This window comes from Cebus imitator, unplaced genomic scaffold (genome assembly GCF_001604975.1).
Source record: "Cebus imitator isolate Cc_AM_T3 unplaced genomic scaffold, Cebus_imitator-1.0 Scaffold18, whole genome shotgun sequence".
In the NCBI taxonomy this organism is placed as follows: Eukaryota; Metazoa; Chordata; class Mammalia; order Primates; family Cebidae; genus Cebus; species Cebus imitator.
In genome coordinates, this window is record NW_016107333.1 from 11494868 (window position 1) to 11513069 (window position 18202).

At 47.4% G+C, this 18202-nt stretch overlaps 1 protein-coding gene and 1 non-coding gene across 6 annotated transcripts in view; one reads left to right on the forward strand and one right to left on the reverse strand.

The window, feature by feature from the left end:
• The first annotated feature begins 922 nt into the window (after positions 1 to 922).
• The window catches only part of SNPH (syntaphilin), a 42555-nt gene continuing 25275 nt past the window's right edge, over positions 923 to 18202 (forward strand). For 3 of the 5 annotated variants that reach the window (XM_037733616.1, XM_017515464.2, XM_017515472.2), the window contains exons 1-2: positions 923 to 1062; positions 1329 to 1435. The gene's annotated coding sequence lies outside the window, so the exon portion shown is untranslated. Of the gene's footprint in view, positions 1063 to 1328; positions 1488 to 18202 lie in introns of all 5 variants that reach the window. The other 2 variants (XM_017515481.2, XM_017515491.2) reach the window with 2 other exon arrangements.
• Positions 13279 to 13415, reverse strand: LOC119469342. The gene has a single exon (XR_005198135.1). It is a non-coding gene; the product is annotated as a U4 spliceosomal RNA (small nuclear RNA).

Sequence of the window (18202 nt, forward strand, 5' to 3'; positions counted from 1 at the left end):
GAGAAAAGTGAGTGATGGGGAGAGCCAAACAAGATGAAGTCAGAGAGCTGGAGTAAGATGAGGGCATGTGGCCGAGAGCGATATGGAAAACCACTGGATGGTTTAGAACAAAGTAATGACACATCAGACAGGGCTGGTTCAGAAAGAAGGAGCCCATTCTCACTCCACCTATTTTCCCACACATGAAGCAGAGACTTAAGACAAAAGGACTTCCAGGATGGTGGAACCAGGCCCAGAAAGTGAGTTAACTTATCTAAAGTTGCATGGCTAGAAGGGAAGGACTAGGCAGAAAATCCAGTTTTTTGGACTTTTTGGTCCTCTTGTTTCCCCTGTGATATCAGAGGGAAGACAGAGGGAAAAGAGCCACAATGAACATTTTAGGTTGTGATATCTTATCTCTCTGAGATCCTTCCAATGATTCACCTTTTCACTACTTCAAAGGAAAACATTTTCATTTTCAGATATTTAAGATTCCTGCTATCATTTTTCTTAGTATCCCAAGTACTGCTTGCCATTCACATTAAATAACCCTGGTACTCAAACTTCGTTTGGGTAGTGAAAAATGTTCCTAAAGGCTTTTGGATAAAAATGACTATTTAACTAGAGCCAACTATGTGCCAGGGAGTGAGACTGGTATCATCATCCCACGTTACAGAAGAAAAAGCTGAGACCAGAGAGGTGAAGGGACTTGCACAGGGTCACACAGCCTGTTAGCCGACCAAGACGCTTTCCACCATGCCCGACCGATCGCCCAGCTCAGAGTACCGGCTGGTGTGTAAGTGGGAGAGGACCCTGCTCCCCGTGTGCTTGCGTCTCTGCTCCCAGGGCCTCTATAGCAAGATACCAACTATCTCTTTAAGAAGGAAAGTAAAGACGGGCCGCTTACGCAGCTGCCGGCGAGCCGCCGACTGGCTGGTCCCCTCCATCCACCTCACCCTCCCCGCCCCTCCCTCCCGGCAGCCCCAGCCCCGAGGAGCACCCAGCTAGCCGCCTCCTGCAGGGGCTCGGGAGAGCAATTCGGCGGCCCCGGCAGGGCAGCTGAAGCCATGGAAGCCTCCGCAGGTGATGACAAGGACCCCGGGGACCTCCAGGCCCACCGCCCAGCTGCACCCGCCGCAGCCCAGAGTGCCAAGTGCCAGAGGGTGGGGTGGGGTGGGGTGGGGGCCGCGGGCCGCGAGGAGGAGGGGACTGAGCACCAGGCAGGCAGCCTGTCCTCCAAGCCTTCTGGCTAAAGCGGCCCAGCTGTCAGCGGCCGGGGGCTCAGCTGCCCGTGTGTTCCCCGCCTGCGCTCACCCGCCCCTGTCTCTCTCTTTTTCCTAACCCCGCAGGTTGCTGATCAGGGCCTGGCGGCTGCAGCAACGACTGCAGAGGCGCTGCGCCAAGCCGGGCCGGAGTGGTGCGAGCCGGCGGGGCTGCGGAGGGCGAGTGGACTCAGGTGAGGAGGCCGCGGCGGAGCTGGGAGCTGGCCCTGCGCTGCACCGCGGCAGGTGGGGGCTGCTTGCAACCGCTTGCTGCGGTAGAATCCCTTGGAGGGTACCAGCCTAAGAGGGGTTAATCGTGACTCATTCTTACCCTCCCTTCGTTCCCCTACATCCCTTTAAGCTCTTCCTTCCCTTCCCTTCCGTGAAATTTACGAATTAGAGGATGCTGATTGCAGCAGGGAAGATGCCCAAAGTGGGCGATTAGGAGGTTTTTAGGAAACCCCACCCCTCCCAATTTTCATTTGTTTTCCTCTCTGGCATTTGGCAAACATTTAAGCTTCTCTTTTCCTTCTTGGGGGAGGAACAAGGGTACCTGGAGGTGGGAGAAGGATGGAACCCCACACCCACCCCAAGGTCAAGTGCCAATGACTGCTTCCATCCCATCTTTCCCTCTGAGAAGCATCAGGGCCCTGCAGTAGATCTGTGGGGAAATGCCCTTAAGTCCTCGAGTGGAAGAGCTGAGCCTCAGTCTCCCCGGAGCTTCCCTGGGATATGAAGCCTTCCACTTCCCAGCAGGGAGCTGTGCTGTTTGCAACACCTACTGGCCTGGGGAGCCCCATCTTCCCTTCCCCAACCCTGCAGACTGAAGGAGAGGCCAGTCACATGCTGCCTGTTTCCTCTGCCTTCTCTGCCCATCTGGTGGTGTGGGGATGGGTTGGAGGCTTCTCAGAAAAAGGTGGTCTCTGCAGGCAGAGTCATGTAAGGGAAGTGCCAGAAATTGGGGTTCTAGGCCCTTTGTTAATTAGCCACAAGTAGCCATCTTAAAATTGTTTAGGCGTGGGTGTCTGCTCATCTGTTAAATGCAGGAATTGGATTAAATGATCTGTATAATTTCAGTGTATCACTCAAGCAGCTTTTACATGTCATGGGGACCCCTTGCTAAGGCAATTTAAATTTAGGTCCATGAAATAACTGGGGTTTCCTCAGTTGATCTCTTTCAACTCTGGACTTCTCAAGTGAAACACTGACCTTGTGGGCCACAAGGAACTGGAGGCACCAGACAGCCCTATGGTGACATCCGTGCACTGCCAAGTGACTTCCCTTCCCCCATCTTCAGTTTCTCCATCTGTAAATCTAGGGGTACACCTGCAGAGGGCTGATGCGAAGATTAAGTGAGGTATATGTGGAAGCACCTAAAATAGTGCCTGTGCCTGGCACATAGTAGGTTCTCAGGAACTCAGGACTTAGGAGATAGACTGGGGGAAGAGAGGAAGAGGTGGCTGCTTATAGTCGTCTTCTCCTTCCCCTCCCCCTCCCCTACCAGTCTCTTCCACACCCCTGCGGATGGTGTCCCTGCCAGGGGTAATGAATGCTGAAGTGTGCTGGGCCACCAGGCTCAGAGCCTAGGCAGCAGCATTTCCACTGCAAGGACTGTGACATCATTCCAGCAAATGATGGTCCCAAGGAGACCTATAGCCCAGCATTGGGTATGGAAAATCCTGGCATCCAAGGGCGGAGTCTCTGAGGGAACAGAAGCAGCAGAATCTTGTGTGCTGGCAGCAGGGCAGGGATCAGGTCTTCCAGATCTCATGCGAATCTCACTGCGGCTCTCTTGCTCTCCCTGGAGTGTCTCCCTAGAGTCACCCTGAGGCCAGGAGTCATGTTTTTGGTGCCTGTATTTTCAATTCTTTATCTTCCTTCCTGCTGTCATTTTCAGCCTAGCACACAAGTCTTTTTCCTCTCTATTCCACAGATACCTTCTGCCTTTTGACAGCATGGTAAAGGAGGTTCCCCACAGGGCCGGGTGGAGGGTGTTGCTGCTGCACCATTTGGGCCAAAATAAGTTGTCATGTCCCCCCACCTCCATTCTCAATTTCTGTTTGGCAGAGGCCCTGTCATTTTCCTTTCTATGTCTCCAGCCTCTGGCCCATGAGTCAGCCCAAAGTAGGTGCTGTAAGTATTGAATGAAATGAACTTGAGGAAATTATGTCCCTAGTCCAACTAGGTTAGGGAGAAACTAGGAATGTGTTGATTGTAGAGGCGAAAGTCCTTTTAAGTGTAGGATATCATACAGGTTGTTGGCTGTCATTATTATTATTTCTACTACTGTTATTATTGCTATTACTGGTGGTGAACAGATGCTTTGCCTACCCCCTAAGGCTCCTGACTAGACCGAAAGGGGCCAGATGTGCCTGGGAGGGTGGTGATGTTGGCAAAAAGGGATCCAGATGGCACTGGTTGGTGTGACATGACTGTGAAGGCAGGATTGGGAAGGGAATGATTCTAGTCATTTTCTGTGTGTGAGGGAGGGGAGCAGATAATTAGAATCAAGTGGCCAACGTGGATATGCAGTAGAAAGTCATGAAACCCAGGTCCAATGTCCCATTCAACCACCACCTTATTACATGACCTTGGGCCAGTCAGGCCTCCCCTCAAGGCCTCTGTGTGCCCGTCTATATAATGATGGGACTGGACTAAGTCATCTTTAATACCCCTTCTGCTTCTGACATTCTGTCAAGTGGATTTTGTTAAATAAAAATCAAACAACTATTATTACCCTCAATGTCATTTCTGAAGCCCTAGACCATTAACTATCTGAGGTAATCCTTATAGCAAATAATGCCTATTTCAAAGATGAGGAGACTGAGGCTTGGAGAGATTGAGTGACTTGCTCATGCTTGCGCAGCTAGACCTGTTACCTGACACCAGATCTGTCTGGAACATGCTGTGCCAAAGGTTTCACTTCCTCTTCATGCATACTTTGCTGATGCTATGAGCTGTGTGTGCATTTGCAAATGTGTATAGGGGTGTGGAGAAGAAAAAGCTGTGAACATTTTATGGTGAGACATCAGGCGTTTCTCTCAAGTGATTGTTGCAGGGTACTTCCTGGTTGAAAACTGTGAGAGTCAGGAATGGTGAGTTTTCCTTTCATCAAGAGCTCTCCTTTGCTGATGGTTGGTGGGTGCCCCTTTACCAAGGATAATGGTTAGGCCTGAATGACAGTCAAGACAGACACATTTTTTGAGTCGTCTTCTTTTCTGAGATGGAGTTTCATTCTTGTTGCCCAAGCTGGAGTGCAATGGCACAATCTTGACTCACTGCAACATCCACCTCCCAGGTTCAAGCAATTCTCCTGCCTCAGCCTCCCAAGTAGCTGGGATTACAGGCACGTGCCACCATGCCCAGCTAATTTTTTGTATTTTAGTAGCAACAGGGTTTCACCATGTTGGTCAGGCTGGTCTCAAACTCCTGACCTTGGGGTGATCCGCCCACCTTGCCTCCCAAAGTTCTGGGATTACATGCATGAGTCACTGCACCCAGCCTTGAGTCTTCTTATGTGTTGTGCTCTGTTTTACAGGGGTTTAATTATTTACTGCTCAGATTATCCCATTATGTAGGCACTATTATATATATATATATATATATATATATATATATATATGTATAAATTTACCCATTTTTATAAGTGAGAAAGCCAAGGCAGAGAGGCAAAGGGTCTTACCTAGAGTTGTGCAACCAGTGTGTCATAGAACCTAGAAAATGTTTAGCTGAAAGTGCACTGGACTGGGTGTCCAAAGGGTTGCTTTTAGTCTGAGCCCTTCCAATGACTGTGTAACCATGGGTAAGCCAGTTTCCCTCTGAGAGTTCCCATCCCTCAAATGATCGCATGCGTCTACTGGCTCTAAAAGGCCTACATGCAACCTCGTTCCAGTATTGGAGGTGGAGGGGATTCCTTAACTTGCTGAACATTGATCAGCATTTGTCATTTATTAGCTAGGCCCTGGGCTAAGTGTACAGCATACAAGAAAGAGTAAATGGCGAGTCCTAGTTTTAAGAAGCTCGTATCTAACAGAGGGAGACAGATGCCTAAACATGTAGGTATGAGAAAATATCTGGAAGCTATAAGACATACTGATATGTGTGTGAGGGGGTGGGGAGACAGAGGGAAGGGAATGATCTTTCCTACTGAGTGGGTCAGGAAGGCTTTAGAGAGATGATGCCATTGACATCTCTTTATTTTTGGCATTGAGTTTGTGAATAATAATTTAATAATAATAGTATAGGGTTCTATCCCATTTAGAATGTTTCCAAACAGCCCTAAAGACTTGTTGGCTCCTGTCTTCATCAATCTAGAAGGTGGACACAGAGTCTGGGGGACCATCCAAGCTCACTCCGTGGCACAGTTTTGATGGAACTATCCATTTGTCCCAGGTAGACCAGAACCTTTCCTGTCCTTAGAGGCTTCTAGAAGCAGGTTTCTGAAATTCTTCTGAAAAAGACTGTCTCGCGCCTATAACCATCTGATAGGCTTGGGTAATTTTTCTTCATGTCCATTCTAGGCATTCCACCTGTCTGGAGGAGCACCTAACACCTGAGAAGTGAAGACATGTGCCTAAGATTATTCAGCAGGGCTTGGTTCATAACTCTGGCCTAATGGGAATTGCATTTCTGAGCCACATGGGGTCTTTCTACATCTAGGCCACCAGAGGCCCGGGGTGCCAGTTCTTCATTTGATGGGCAGCTGGTGCTGAGGGAAGTCTTGATGCAGGTGATGTGAAGCTCAAGCTGAGGGCCTTGGAGAGGCAGAGGCCTGTGTGTCCCAGGCTGCTTTGCATTAATCAGATATTTATGAGTGTTTGTCGCATGCTCAGCACTGTCCTCTGAATTGAGGTGCTGAGCCAACCAAAAGGGAGTGGCTGGGAAGCAGCCTGACGCGGCAGGCAGAGCCAGCACAGAGGAGTCAAGAGACCTGGGTCCTCACCCCAGCTCTGCCATTGACCCACTGGGTGGCCTTAGGTCAGACCCTTTGCTTTTCCATGCTTGTAAAATGGGAGTCAGAGATGATGATCTCTAAGAGCTTTTTTTAGCTCTGAGTGGCTAACAATTCAGCAACTCTTTCTTCTTCCTTTTCTTTTCTTTTTTTTTTTTGGAGACAGAGTCTTGCTCTGTTGACCAGGCTAGAGTGCAGTGGCATGATCCTGGTTCACTATAACCTCCGCCTCCCAGGTTCAAGTGATTCTCCTTCCTCAGCCTCCCAAGTAGCTGGGACTATAGGCATGCACCACCATACCTGGTTAGTTTTTGTATTTTTAGTAGAGATGGGCTTTCTCCATGTTGGCCAGGCTGGTCTCAAACTCCTGACCTCAGGCAATTCACCTGCCTTGGCCTCCCAAAGTGTCTTTCTTCTGTTCTATAATGACTTTAAGGGGTAGAAGGGTGGATAGGATACATATAATTTTAATTTGAGGAAGAATAAGACAAATATAATAAGTATGAACAAATATAATAAGAAGTATGTTCTGTGGATTTGCTGGAGGGAGAGAGCTGGGGAAAAGCTCAGTTCAAAAGCCACCTCTGCAAAAATAGAATGATGCAGATACGGTTAGATGAAGTTATATGTTTTTGTTTTTTGTTTTAACCAAGAGGAGTAGCAGAATATTGCTGTCATACTGGGACATACTGGAGGACTAGGCTCCTCCAGACAGGTGGAATGCCTAGAAGTCTGTAGCAGAGCAGTGGGTCCTGGGCTTAGATTTCATAAAGATAAGTGCATTTGTGAATCCATCCTAGGTTGGCTAGCTTTTTATTTTACCAGATGAGGACCTTCGGATGACACTTAGTGTTCTCTTTACTGTCACTACCATATAATAAGAGAAAGAACATTTTAATACTTCTATTCCCACAAGTAAGAAAGCCATGTTATCAGAAAAAATTAGCATTCCTTCAAATTGAATACGTTTTTGCTTTGTTAGACTTTCACTGCCCTGTCTATATTTTCTTCATTTTGCCATGGACTAGCGTTCCTGTGTTTGGCTCTGAAGTTGGGCTGCTGGGGTTTGAATTTTGGCCCAGATATTTTTTTCCCTCAGAGCCTTTGTTTCCTCATCTGTAAAATTGGGAAATGATGTTGTCTCCTAAGGTCATGAGAAAGTCTCTACAGCAAAATGAAAGATGTTAAGCAAGGGATGTCAAATGCTATTGTCTACAAAGGTAAAACAGGCCAGGGTTGTAGCAAATTGGAAAGTGCTTGCTTGAAAGAGGCAGCTGCTATCCTGCTCCCACCCTTCTTGCCTACAAGAACATGTGCCCAGTGTTATCAGATCTTCTGATTTATAAGATAGGACTCTGGATATTTGTTTGTGACATCTCCTAATTTTTAAAATTTGACTGACTAGGCACATATTAAAATGTGTATGTGACAGGCCATCAGTCTGTGACCTCAGATGCAAAGTTTTAGATGCTGGGCACATAGTGCTCAGTAGTTATTGGCTGGCCCACAGACAAAGGCGGAGAAAGGAAAGAAGGCTGGAAAGGCAGCCTAGGCCAGGGAATGCCTTGTTTGCAAGGCTGGGGCATTTAGCCTGACGTTGGCAGCTTGTGATCTTCTGCTTCTGGCTCCCCCAGCTTCAAAGGCCCTGATGGTGCCCCTTCCCTTTTGGCAACACTGTTAGGATTGAGTCTCTGGGGATAGAGGCCTCCAGATAACCTCTGCACTCCTTGAAGTTGGCCCTAGCCACACCTCTCTACCACAGGGTCTCTAAAGCTTGGTTGGCAGCTTCAGAAGAGGAAACTTGGCTAGTGGTCTGTGCAGGCTGGCATAGGAGCCACCTTTGAGAAAGAGGCGTGAAGAAAGGTACCTGGCAGGTCCTCAGTGTGTGGGGTAGTTCCTGTGTTCCTATTCTTTTTTTTTTTTTTTGATGGAGTCTCGCTGTGTTGCCCAGGCTGGAGAGGCTGGAGTGCAGTGGCATGATCTTGGCTCATTGCAACCTCCACCTCCGGGTTCAAGCAATTCTCCTGCCTCAGCCTCCTGAGTAGCTAGGACTACAGGCACATGCCACCATGCCTGACTAGTTTTTTGTATTTTTAGTAGAGACGGGGTTTCACAGTGTTAGCCAGGATGGTCTCAATCTCCTGACCTCATGATCTGCCCACCTCGGCCTCCCAAAGTGCTGGGATTACAGGCGTGAACCACTGCACCCCACCAGCTCCTGTTCTTTGGAAGCCATGCCAGCCTTGCAGCAGAGCTGCTGCTGCCCTCTTCTTTGGTTGTGCTGTGGTCCGGACAGCAAGCAGTCTCTCTGTGGACAACTCTGCCACATGTTCCCTGCAGAGGGAAAGTTGGGATCTGGTTGTAGAGAGAGCCTAGAGTGTTCTTAGAGAAGGACCTCACAGGACCTCTTAATTAGCAGAAGGAACCCTACCAGGGCTTCAGGGCCTTCTAGGATTCAGCTTACAGCCACTGATGACAGTTTACATTTTTTGTGGCTCCAGTAAATCAAATATTCATTAAGCACCTATGATGATAAGGTTCTATTCTGGCCACAGTGAAGAAATGTAAAGAAGTATTTATATCCATTCATTCAACCAGCATGTACTGGGGATCTGCTCTACACGCAGGCACAAAGATGTGGTCCCTACCCTCAGGTAGCTGTTTAGCCTGGTTGGAGGGAAGGTATGTGAGTGGTGCACAGGGCCTGACACATAGAAATATTAACCACAGCTACCATTTGACTGTGTGTCTTCTGAGTATGAGGTGCTAGCCATCATAGCACCCATTTTACACAGTGGATAGGGATTGAATGGAATCTTCATCTAAAGCTCTCAGCACTGTGCCTGCCACACAGTGATAGAACTGCATTATTGGTAGCCTGGGAAACTGGGCCGACGCAGAAGAAAGGCAACATACAGATGATTCAGAGACAAAAAGAAGCAGTCAACCAATCCAGGCTCACTTAGCATATGTTATTCTCGTTTTATAGAGGAGGACACTGAGACTTAGAGAGGGGAAGGAATTTGTTCAAGGTTACACAGCTGCTGTGTTGCAGAGCCTATGCTTAGATGCCAGTCTGTTTGGCATCAGAGCTGTGTTCTTTCCTCTAAGCCATACTGCCTCTTGGTGAACAAAAAATAAATTCAACTACCATTTGTTGAACACATGCAACAGGTGAGGCACTGTGCTGCTTGGTAAGATAGGAAGTGTTTTAATTGTTAAGGAAGCTAGGACCACTAGGAAGAAGAAACTGGCCCAAAGTTATGTAAGCACAAGGGGTGGGATGAGGACTCCAACACAGGTATACAGGATATGGCTTCCCACACTGTAGTGAAGGAATAGTTGTCTTCAGGGGTAAAGGTATTCAAAGTGCAGGCACAGGAGAGAGTGTGGGCTTCTGCATGCCCTGAGGGACAGATGCCAGACCAGTCCCTTGCAAGTGCCAGCAAAGGCGGCAAATTTTGGCTCAGTTCAAGGGAGAAAAGGGAGAAAATTTAAAAATCTAGTAAAAAATGTGTTTTGAGAGCTAGCACCTCATCTCTGGGCTGCTCACATAGGGCTGGATGTTCTAGGAGGAATTCTTGCCATGGGATGGAGTTTGGAAAGGCTGTTCTTGACAGCTGTAACCCAGATGATCTGGAATTCTAGTATAGGGCTGGTCACAGGTGAGGCAAGCAGTGGGTGCCACTGGCATTCCCAGGAGAAAGAATGGCTGTAGGTCGGGACTATCTGAGAAGGCTTCCCAGAGGAAGAGGAGGAACTAGAACAGGATCTAAAGAGCTGGCGCTAGGCAAGGGAGCAGAGGAGGACTGTGTAAAGATGGTGAGTCTGAGGGCACTGAGCTCTCTAGTCAGGCTAGGCCATCAGTCTGGTGCTCTTCAGCAAAGGGCAGCTCCCTGTCCTTTCTGGCTTTTAAAATGGTGGAAACAGAGGCACAATAAATCCTGAGTCCTGGGTCTTTCCCAAAGCCTCATTAGGCAGCCAGTTTGGCACCACTTCCCCCGTATTACTTCCCACACACTCCCTCTGTTTGCATTGTACCATTCACTCTCCCTTCCAGCCTCCCTTTCAGAAGTGGCAGACTTTGGACATCTAGCCCCAGAGGGAGAAGGGGCGTTCTAAACATCTCCTCTGCTGTGAGGGAAATGTCATGGGGCAACCTAAGTCTTCTGACAGTAGCCACCTTCTTCACTTTTGGGGCTCAGAGCCAAAAAAGGAGGAGCTCTATCCACTTAAGCGCCCCTGGGCCTTCTGGGAGCCACTCACTGCTTCAGAGTCAGGCCTGGCTCATTTCCAGTTCCACCACTTATTAGCCTGCGACTTCAGACAAATTGTGTTACCCCCTGGGCCATTTTCTCATCTGCCAAGGAGAAATCGATTATTCCTGCCTGAAAGCAGATGGGATGATCTGTTGCGGTCCCCTGTGGAAAACAGCCCGATAAAACAGCCTTCCTCCTGTTTCTATGGGCCTCGATTGCTTTTCTGACCCTCTAAGTCCCGACTCTTGTCCAGGTTAATGATATCAGCTACACTACATGTCAGGCTCAGGGGATATGTGACCTTATAACATCCTCCTGACAGCCCAGGTAAGGAAAGCATTATTATATAAAGGGAAGCCGAACTATAGGAAACTGAAGCAATTTGTCCATGATCCCACAGCTCTTACATGGTGGCTGAGCTACCAAATACCTGATTCCAGAGCCCAAACTCTCCCTGCCCCTCATTTTGCTTTCTCATTCTCCTCTTCTCCCCATTTCTGTCCTCTTAGGCCTGTGAATGTACATTCCTTCCTCCTCAAAGCTTAGGTGGGCTCTTAAAGCAAGGTTGCTAGCCCTGGACCTGATAGGAGTGAGGTGGCCTAAGAGCTAGAGAAGGACATTTTGATGCGTTATGACTTCAGAAAAGTCCCCAAGTGACCCTTGGACATGTTCTACCCCAGTTAGCAGTATTTCCTCCCCGCCATTCCTTTCCACCTCAATTACTTTTACTTGCCCTGTTCCCTCTGCCTGAAATTTTCTTCCTACTAGTACTGCTCTCTCTCCATGTTCAGATCTGTCTCAAAGCCCAACTCAAACACAATCTCTCAGGGGTCCCACTTCCAACTCCCGCAGCACCTTCACAGAGCCCAGGCTCTTACCAGCCTAAGCTCTGTGCTCTCAGAGGATGGAGAGGACCTGGGCCCTCCACACCTTCCTATTCCCTGACCTGCAGAGACCAGCCCTCCCTGGGTGGCACCCAGGGCCTAGATTGGCGCTGTAGACCATTTGAGCCAACACTCTGTTTTGTGGCTTCCTTCCGGAGAGCCCCTTCCCCCGCCACTGGAGGGGAGCTCCTCACTCTTGGACCATGTGCCTGAGGGAGAAGGCCTCAGAAGCTGTTACCCTGGCAGAGCTGGGTGTTATAAGGAATCCCTGAGGCCAGCCATCTGGATGAAAAAGACCAGGATCCAAGCCTAGGCAGCACCAGGCTCCTTGGCCCCCTTGCCCTGCCCTCTAGGTGGTTGAGAAGAGAGAGCACAGACTGGAGCTGGAGGTGCTTGGACTGCTGTCTCCGTCTCTGCCATAGACTGATTTTGTGACTGGGCAAGTCACTTAATTTATCTGACCCTTAGTACCTCAATAGTAAATGTGGGCATTATAATCATAACCCAGGCCTCCTAAGAGCAAAGCTGGCATGGTAATTAAACCAGATTAGAAATCTATGTGTAAAGCCCATACTTAGTCCAGGGGCTTCATTTATTAGACACAGTAGGTGATTAATAAATGCCAGTACCCTTTCATCCATGTTGTATAGGAATTACTTTATAACTTCCCTACTTTTCCAGAGCTTCAACACATCTTCAGTTGGTAGTGAGCTCCCTCCTCACTGGAGGTATTCAAACTGGGTCCAGGTGACTGTAGAACAGGAATGTTGTTCAGAGAAACAGAACTTCAGTCAGGTGGATGTTGGGCTTTGAAACCTTCAGATTCTTTGCTGTTCAGAATTTTTGTGATTCTGTGAAGAATCACACTCAGATCTCATTGGTCAATTATTAGAAATCAGTTGGGGTTCAGGTTGGATGTCTGTTTTGCACAGATAAAAGAGAGAATTCTGCTGGAGTTGTGAGCTAAGTGAAGGCTTTCTCCCAAGAGGTAACAAGGGTAGAAACAAAATCAGGCCCAAGAGGAAGGGCTCTGAGGGACTCTGTGAAGGGAATCTGGCTGGGATGTTAGGGGCATGTGGCTAGATGTTTAGGTTGAATTTGGGGAAGGCTATACCGTTGCTGCTAGAAATAATTTCCTGGGGCTAGGATTGTTTGTCTCTGAATTCCCAGTGCCCAGCACAAACCAGGCACACAGGAAACACTCTAGAAAAATGCTGAGTAAATGACAAGAAGCTTTCTTGTCCCTATCAGATGGAAACTTGGACTGAGAGATTCCTTGGGACTAAAGGCCATGTGGGAGTTTCATACTCTGTGTCTGTGTGTGTATGTGTCTCTTTCTGTGTATGTCTATGTCTGTGTGTGTGTCTATGTCTGTGTGTGTATGTGTGTCTGTGTGTGTATGTGTGCCTGTGTGTGTGTCTGTGCGTGTGTCTGTATGTGTGCCTGTGCATGTCTGTGTGTGCCTGTGTGTGTGCCTGTGTGTATCTGTGTGTGTGTCATTGTGTGTGTCTGTGTGTGTGTGTCTGTATGTGTGCCTGTGTGTCTGTGTTTGTATCTGTGTGTGTGTCAGTGTCTCTGTGTGTGCCTGTGTGTCTGTCTGTGCCTGCGTGTCTATGTGTCTGTGTATGTGTCTGTATGTGTGTCTGTGTGTGTATCTGTGTCTGTGTAGATGTCTATGTGTGTGTATCTGTGTGTGTCTGTGTGTGTCTATGTGTGTGTGTCTGTGCATGCCTGTGTGTGTGTCTCTGCCTGTGTGTATCTGTGTGTGTGCATCTGTGTGTGTCTGTGTGTCAGTGTCTGTGTGTGTGTGGTGTCAGTGTCTGTGTGCGTGTGTCATTTGTGTTGTTTGCCTGGCTTCCTAAGACAACTCCTGTTTGCTATGCTTCCCCTTTCCTTTTTTCCACTCCTTCCCCTCCTCCTCCTTCTAACTTTATTGAAATATAGTTGATAACAACAAGCTGTACATATCTAAAGTACAGTTTGGTAAATCTTAACATATTTCTTTTTTATTTCTTTCAATTAGCAATAATCATGCCTTGGATAAACCACATTGGCTATGATTCTGCCACTGTGCAAAGCTATACTGATGAAACCATCACCACAATTAGGATAGTGAACATGTCCATCATCCCCAAAAGTTTCCTCCCTCCTCATCCTCAGGCAATGACTGATCTGCTTTCAGTCAGTACAGGTTACTTCACATTTTCTAGTAATTTATATAAACGGAATAATGTAATATGCACATTTTTGGTTTGGCTTTTTACTCAGCATAATTATTTTGAGATTCATGTTGTATATACCAATAGTTTATTCCTTTTTTTTTCCAAGACAGAGTCTTGCTCTGTCACCCAGGCTGGAGCACAGTGGTGCCATCTCAGCTCACTGCAACCTCTACCTCCCAGGTGCAAGCAATTCTCCTGCCTCAGCCTCCCAAGTAGCTGGGATTACAGGCACATGCCACCATGCCTGGCTTATTTATTTTATTTTTATTTTTTGGTAGAGATGGGGTTTCACCATGTTGGCCAGGCTGTTCTCAAATTCATATTCCATAGTATAAAGAAAGGATAAATTATCATTTGTTTATACATTCATCTGTTGATGGGCATTTCGTTTTTTCCAGGTTTTTTTTTTTGTGTGTGGCTATTACAACTAAAGCTGTTATAAATGTCTGTGTATAAATCTTTCAATTGACATACATTTTCCTATTTTCTTGGGTAAGTTCATAGGAGAAGAATGCCTATATCATTTGGTAAATATATATGTAACTTTTTAAGAAACTGCCAGAGTGTTTACAAAGCATCTGTACCATTTGACATTCCTACTGGTAGTGTTAAGGGAGTTTCAGCTCTCCTACATCCTCATCAGGACTTGGTATGGTCAATCTTTTTAATCTTAGCCATTCTAATAGGCTTGTAGTGGTATCTCCTTACAGCTTTAATGGGCATTTTCCTAACGACTAGTGACATTTAGCATCTTTTTGTGCCTATTTGACAGCCACATATCCTTTTTTGGTGAAGTGTCTGTTCAAGTATTTTGACCATTAATTAAAAAAAAAAAACTGGGATGTTGGCCTTCTTACTGAGTTGAATGAGAGTATTTTATACATTCTGGATATAAGTCCTTGTTAAATATATATTTTGCAAATATACTCTCCCAGTGTGTAGGGCTAGCCTTTAGAGAACCTGATGGAAGTTTCGTACTCAGTGTATATGAGTGGGTGAGAGAGGCACTGATAGGAAGACTGGTTTCCTGAGAGACTCTAAGTACTGCTTCTGCTGCTGCTGCTGCTGCTGCTGCTGCTGCTGCTTCTTCTTCTTCTTCTTCTTCTTCTTCTTCTTCTTCTTCTTCTTCTTCTTCTTCCTCTTCTTCTTCTTCCCCTTCTTCTTCTTCTTTGTGAGACAGGATCTCACTCTGTCACCAAGGCTGGAGTACAGTGGCACCATCATGGCTCACTGCAGCCTCCACCTCCTGGGCTCAGGTGATCTTCCCACCTTAGCCTCCCAAATAGCTGGGACCACAGGTGTGCACCACCATATCTGGCTGAATTTTTTTTTTTTTTGAGACGGAGTTTTGTTCTTTTGATCAGGCTGGAGGGAAGAGGTGCAATCTTGGCTCACTGCAACCTCTGCCTCCTGGGTTCAAGCGATTCTCCTGCCACAGCCTCCTGAGCAGCTGGGATTACAGGCATAAACCACCATGCCTGGCTAATTTTTATATTTTTAAGTAGAGACAGGGCTTTGCCATGTTGGCCAGGCTGGTCTTAAACTCCTGTACTTAAGCCATCTACCCACTTCAGCCTCTCAAAGTGCTGGGATTACAGGCATGAGCCACTGTGCCTGGCCCAGATTCCAACTTCTGCATTCAGTTCTTCCCTTCTACCATCTAGAACCATGAAAGTATAGCATCTGGACCTGCATAAAGCTCACAGGTCCCAACAGTCTTATTTTGCAAACAGGGAGCCTGAGTCCCTTAGATGCCAGGAAGGTCTAGTGTCAGAGTCCACAAACGGCTCTGCTGTCCAGTGGGGCCTGGCTGGCCCTTGATACCTTTTGTTCCTGTGACCCTGGGTGAGTAAGGTGACTTAGCATCCCTCATCTTGTGAAGATGTGCACAGCAGCGCCTTCCTGTGGATGAGAGGCTGGAGCAGAGCTCTCCAGCTGACCCTTCCAACAGCAAGGGTAAGGAGCATGTGTCAGCACCAAGCCATCAAAAGGCCTTTTGGAGGCAGAAGAGGAGAGGCTATCTATTCAGTAAGGAAGGTTTGTTGAGCTCTACACTGACCAGATTGGGGGATGCACTGGCTGGAGCAGTGCCCACAGCTTTTCGGATTTGTTCTGAGTTGGGTGGAGCCTGGACGAGGGCCTTGTGACCTCTTCTGTCAGACCTTTTTCTCAGCTCACCAGCAGCACACACATATATGTGTGCACGCATGTATACATGTAGGCTCAGTAACTCCCAAAAGGTGGGAGACTGTAGTCTACAGGTGGAGATGTGTGTAAACAGCATGTATCCTATTGATGCACCATGAGCTCTGAAAGGGGCATGTACCACAGGGCTGTGAACTCTGTCTCCCTTGAGGCTACACACAAGCATTCAGGCCTGGGTTGAACTTGGAAGATAAGTAGTCTGAAGAGGTTTGGGAGAGCTTTCCAGGGAAGACAGCACTGCATAGGCAGAAGTCCAGTGAATTTTCAAGATGAATTGTGAAGGAAGTGTGTGGGAGACAAGGCTGACAAGGCAGACAGAGGTCAGGTTGTCACAACAGCTCTATGAGGTGGGATGTGTTATCTCCACTTTATAGATTGGCAGACTGAGGGGCAAGAGAGATATGCCTCAGGTCTGAGTCATACTCAATGGCAGAGCTGAGTGTCCTGGCCCCAAGTACTGTGGCCTCCATACTGTACTAGGCTTTGTCCCAAGAGGCTGAGAGGATGGAGCTCTCTCAGGGGCCCTCTTCCTGGTGCCTGAATTGATGGGATGGGGTTCTCAGAACTGCCAGGTCATCCGCTTGGCTGCCTGACTTCCCTCAGCAGGTGTTTACTAAGCCTTGATTCTGAATCTAGCTCTGTTCCTAGCACCTGGGAAGACTCCAAGCCTCTGAAGGCATGATGCCCATTCCTCTTTTAGCCCTTGCAGGATAACAGACACCTAGCCAGGTTCCCAAGCCCAGGGTGCCGCTGTTCACAACTCACAGGCCAGAACTGCCACTGCAACTCTGGATAGAGTGGGGTCTGTGTTTGTATGTTTTTAGCTGGGTAAACTGCCCCCCTGAATAGGGTTTTATTATTGAGGGAGGAGGGCTAGAACATTGGGTAGGCAGCAAAGCTAACCCACACAGAGGCCTTAGTGTCATCACGATTCTTCCCTCTCCCTCATTCTCTACAGCCTGTCTCTTCTGGGGCCCTAAAGAGTCTACTTCCTAAATTTCTCTTGAAGCTACCTTTACTTCTGTCACCTCGTCACCTCCACTCTCATTTTGACTTTTATAGCCCTCATTAAAACTTCATCATCTCTGACCTCTCCAGGTGCTTCTCCTCATCTCTTCCCAGTCCATATTTGGCAGACCTGGTACAGGATTATATTCTATAATATAAATCTGACCTTGAGCTTTAGACCTGCCTTGACCTTGAACTGTAAACTTGACTTTGCCCTTAAACTTGATCAGAACTTTTTTCTATAGGCTCAAAATGCACCCCTATTTCCTCCTGGCTCAACCATTCTCTCTACTTTCCCTATGCCCTACACTGTGTGGTCTAGCAGTGCCCAGCCCTCCGCAGCTCTCTTAGTCTCTGTGACTCTGTAAATGCTAACCCCTGTTCCTGCCCAGAATGTGTAATACTCCTCCACAGGTAGCTCCTGGGTACCTGGAGAACAACTATGCACCTATCTTCCAGAGCTCTGCTCAAGGGCACCAGCTTCTGAGTTCTGCAGAGGAGTCCCTCTCGCTTCTAGCCAACCCCTCCCTGACACGTGCTTTGATTATGGGACTATTGGCAGAGGAGGAAGTGGCACACAATAGACACTTGGTAAATATTGACTGAAGCAGCCATGCCAGAGCTGCCACACAGATAGGAAATGCTGTAATTAGAAGGGGGAGTAGCTTTGGGAGGCTTGCTTTCCATCTTGGAGCTAGGCTATTTCCCAGCTAAGCCTCAGTTCACCGCCTGCATTTCCATGGGGCAGAGGGTGGAGGGTGGGGGTGAAGACCCTTGCCACAGGGCCGAAGAGATGTGGGAAAATCATCTTGGATGATTTGTATGTCTGAGCTTGAACAGTTTGCCTTTTAAGGCTTTGGCTAAGTGCTGGTGGTTTGATCAAGTAGAAAACCCAGCTAATGGATATATATTATGGGTGGGAGAACCAACAGGCAACCTAACTCTTCAGGAAAGCAGTTTGGCAGCACATTCATGCTTTTTGACCCTATAAATCCATTACCAGGGAGCCAGCCTAGAGAAATATTTCTAAATACAGAAAAATAATCATGTACAAAGATGCCTATTGTAACATTATTTTTGATAGTTAGAAAGTCTAAATGTTCAAGAGAGAGGGATGCTAAATGAACTATGATGGACCTATTAAATAGAATACTATGCAGCCCATAAAATACTTTTTTATAAAGGATATGCCATATGGGCAGTTCTTTTTTTCTGAGAGGGAGTTTCACTCTTGTTGCCTACGCTGGAGTGCAATGGCTCAATCTCAGCTCACTGCAATGTCCGCCTCCTGGGTTCAAGTGATTATCCTGCCTCAGCCTCCTGAGTAGCTGGGATTACAGACAAGCACCACCACACCTGGCTAATTTTATATATATACGTATATATGTGTGTGTGTGTGTGTGTATATATATATATATATATATATATATAT